A 4272-nucleotide genomic window follows, 5' to 3' on the forward strand; every position below is an offset into this window, starting at 1 on the left:
GATTGGCTGCCGCTGTGGCCACGCGGAATCCCCAATTGGCCAGGCGGTCAGCGTTGAAGGACCGCCCTGCGCCCATTCGCCCGCTGGTTTCAAGGCCCGGGGTTGGCTGGGCGAGCAGCGGGCTGGGGGCGCGGATTGGCCGAGGGGCGGGAGATTGGGGTGAGGCCGGCCAGAGCCGGCCGCTGATTGGGTTGGCCTGGTAAAGGCCGTGAGCAGAGGCCGTCTGGGCGCTGGGAGGAGGGTGGACCGAAGGTAAGACTCCGGGCCCGCTTGATTGGCTGGGACACTAGACGTTGATAGGATAGGGCACCCTAAAAAACTGGGGAGAGGAGTTTGGGGTCGGGGCCTCGGAAAGGCGGGAGGTGCCCCACCGCTATAGAAGCCCGGCGCAGTGCACGACGGGACGCCCCCGGGAAGGGGCGGAGCCGTGTCCGGGCTGCGGTTGGGAAAGTGCCGTCACTTCGAGGGGCGTGTTGAAGAGGGTTTCGCGGGCTCGAGCGGGGGAGGGGGGACCGTTAAAACCCTGCACCGCGCCCACAGGAAGCTGCTTTAATGGCTAGGTCTACTTGGTACCAGGCTTTCGCCTGGGAAGGACCTTGAAGACCATGCGGTTCAACTTCCAATTTGCAGATGTGGAAACTGAAGCCGAGAGAGGGTATGCACCTTGTCCAAGGTTACTCAGCCGGTTAGTGGCCTTATTGGGGCTGGACTCAAGCGCTCCTGACTGCTCTTGGCCTTAACACGCATCTCCTCCAAGGAGGTGAATGCTAATGCAGTTCCTTTAGACCTATTTATAGTTTGAGGCCTGTGCTGTTATAAGGTCTAACTTTTGTGGTTTGGACAATTGGATTCCTCTTACTCCCATTCATAGCTATTAGGTACTTGAAAGAATAGAAATGTTTCATGCTGCGAACGTGGCCCTTTTATAAAGGCACAACCGTGAACCAGAAAGAATGTGTGTACAGGCATAAAGGATCGTGGTTCTTAGCCTTTTTTAGTTATAAGCCCTCAAAGAAACTAATGAAAGCTTTTCTTCGCAAAATGCACATAAAGAAAATGTGCGTACAGTTTCTTGACTTCCCCTTATATTGGTACAGGGGCTCCAGGTCAAGAATTTCCAGAATTGTTACATTTTCACCATATTGATCTAGGGTTAATTGGATGCAGCTAACTTATAGAGCTTTTTACCATATAGCTTCAGCTTGTGGAATAATTGCCCTACTCTAGCCATACTGGGAAAACCTAAGAGCAACTCTGTCCTTGCTGAGAAGTTCCAACCAAGAATTAAGTTTCCTGGTGGTCTAGTGGTTAGGATTCCTCGCTTTCACTGCCGTGGCCTGGGTTCATCCCCTGGATGGGGAACTGATATTCCGCAAGCCACGCAGCGCACACACGCAAAAAGAATTAGGAAAGGTTGGCCAGTTACCTTTATTCCTTAAAGGAAGACGAGATCTTTCTCTGCCAGAAATATCTGGAGTTCTAAAGCTGGAAGTGTGGGGACACCGTTCCTTACCCATCCTGTGACGAGTTGATTTCCTGTGGCTTAGCAGTCCTTTTAATCTCAGCCTTTTGCTTCATCTATCAGCTGATGAAGAACTGCCCTGTGTGTGTAACTTTATTAGGAATCAATGAAGATTAAGTGAGATGATGTCCATCAAAATCTTTGTATTGTCTTTATGAGGATTACCCATACTACAAATGATCTGCAATTGTTTCACTCCAAGCCAAGTTTCTCCTGTCCTTTTATCAGTTTGCTGAGACACCTCTGCTCAACATCAGTCATGATACTACCGGTGAGGGGAAATGGATTTTTAAAGTAGCAGGAATAAAATGCTGGGAAGATAAATGTTTTGCAGCAAAGTTCCAGTCAAGCATAAGGTCCTACCACAGCCAACTGAAATGATTTTTTGGTTGAGCTAAGATCGTTGCTCTGTAGTCCCTATCAAAAACAGCCAACACTGTCATGCATTCAGCAGATGCTACTGGGCGCTATAATGTGAGTGCTTAGCACTCAGATTCCAGAAACTGACTGCCTGAGTTCATAACCCAACTCTGCCACTTCTAAGCTTGTGTGATTTTCTTTGCTTTATGTAAAGTGGGGCTAATAATTGTACCTGCCTCATACACAACTTTTAGGAGGTCTTAGTGAGTTGATACATGTTAAGAGCTAGTAACACTGCCTGGCATCTTGTATATGTTGTTTATACATTGGCTATTATCTATTTAGCATGTATTTTGTACTGAGCGAGTGGTTCTTGGCCCTTGGCTTATTAGGGAAGAAAAACTTCAGTCAGTTAATCTCACAAACAGATGTAAAGTTGTAAAAGAGCTACCAAAGAATGACCCAGCCAGGAGGCTCAGGGAAAGCATACTTGAGAAAGGGAAGAGTTATTCAGGTGGAGAAGGGAAGAACAAACATGTGCAAAGGCCCTGTGGTGGGAGGGAGCTGGGGGGGGATTATAAGAAACTGCAAGAGAGCTGGCACACCCAAAATACAGGGAACAAGGGACTGAGATAAAGCTAGAGTGTTGAGTAAGGGAAAGACCATCTGAGAGCCTCGCATGCCAATGCTTTTGTCTATATCCTAAGACCAGAGGGCAGCTACTCAAAGGTTTAAAAAGGTTGTGGGTTGCAATGTGAAGATTAAGACCAGAAAGAGAGAGGAGAAGATGCAAGGAAACCAGTTAGGAGGCCATTGCAGTAATCCAGATATGAGCTGATACTTGTAGAAAGGAGAAAGGTAGAAGGAATAGTGGAAATAGAGATAGGTATTGAACTTGGTAATTGATTGGAAGGAGAGGGAGGTGTCACTGGTGCCTGCTAGATTTCCGGATGGTGATGCCACTTGCAGTGTTTCCCAAGTAGGAGGAATTGGAGGCCATGTGGTTTAGTGAATGTGGAGAGGTACACAGGGGCTTCAGGTTGTATTTCTTGAGCTGTGTATGGAGTCCATGGGTTTTAATATGCTATTCTGTATAACAGGAATATTCATGTCCAATGAACAAATTCTGAAATTAAAAAGAGAAAGTGGATTTCAGTCTTACTCTGCCACTTCCTGGTGTCTGATCCTGAGCAAGTTACTTAACGTCTTAGTCTTGTGAAATGGGAGAATCTCTTCCATACCATTGGGTGATCTGAGCATGAATGGGAGTAGGGAAGGTGCTCGGTGCAAGTGTCTTATGACAGGAGATGTTCACCAGTATCTGTTAAACAATGAATTGGTGAATGGATGAGATCAGATGGCATTCTCCAGCTCAGTCACCTCACTAACCCATGGTGCTTATGTGTGAGGAGACTGGCTGCGAGGGGAGAAGCAATCACGCTATGACCTGATGCCTTTTCCTCCTGAGCAAAGCTGGCTGACCTCAGAGGGGTACATGCAACTCGTCCTTATGGCCCGTGAGAAGTGATGGTCTAGCTTTGTAAAAGGCACTTTAAAACTTCACTGTCTTTTCCAGTGTTATCCACACCAGCACCCATGTGTACCATTGGTCCAGTCAAGCTGGTCATATCATTTCATCCTGCATAAGTGCTCAGCACTATCCTAGGCCTGTCCCCTGCCTAGGATCCCTCCTCGTCCCTCCCAGTCTTCAAGTCATGCATAAGTTTGTTTCTTTGTTCATTCATTCAGCTACATGAATTTATTAGATGTACCCCCACCTCCCAGGTTATTTCAGGTATAACATGGGGATGTGATAAAGTCCATAAGAAAGGTTCAAACCAAATGCTGTAATGGAGCTAAAATATCAGAGGAGAAGGAGAGATTTTTTTCCTGACTTGTGAGAGTACTTAGTAGACAAGGGGGCTTTGAGCTGAACCTTGAAGGACTGGAGAACTTCGTAAATATAGTTTGCAATGAAGCCTTCTGTAACTAAGGTAGTGCACATTTATATCTTCACTTATTAACAGTGTGATCTTGGGAATGCTTATTTGATATCTTTGTGTCTCAGTTTCCTCATCTGTAAAATGGAGATAATCGTTTTAGCCAGGGTTGGCTTATAGGTGTGAGACCTATACAGTCACACAGGTGCTTAGAAATGCTGGCCCCTCACTTGGTTTAATGCTCTGCTGTCACCATGTTGAAATTCTTAATAATTTTTGAACTAGGGGCCCTGCAAGTTGTGTCCTGATCTTGCCTTGTAGGATTATTGCAAAGTCCTAAGAAGTTAATACATTAAATTTCTTAGAACAGTGAGGGCCTGGCATGTGATGAGGGTTCAGTAAGTGCTAGCTGTTATTATTGTTATTATCCTCTGAACTCTTATTACAGTG

This window comes from Kogia breviceps, chromosome 19, assembly GCF_026419965.1.
Source record: "Kogia breviceps isolate mKogBre1 chromosome 19, mKogBre1 haplotype 1, whole genome shotgun sequence".
Lineage (NCBI taxonomy): Eukaryota > Metazoa > Chordata > Mammalia > Artiodactyla > Physeteridae > Kogia > Kogia breviceps.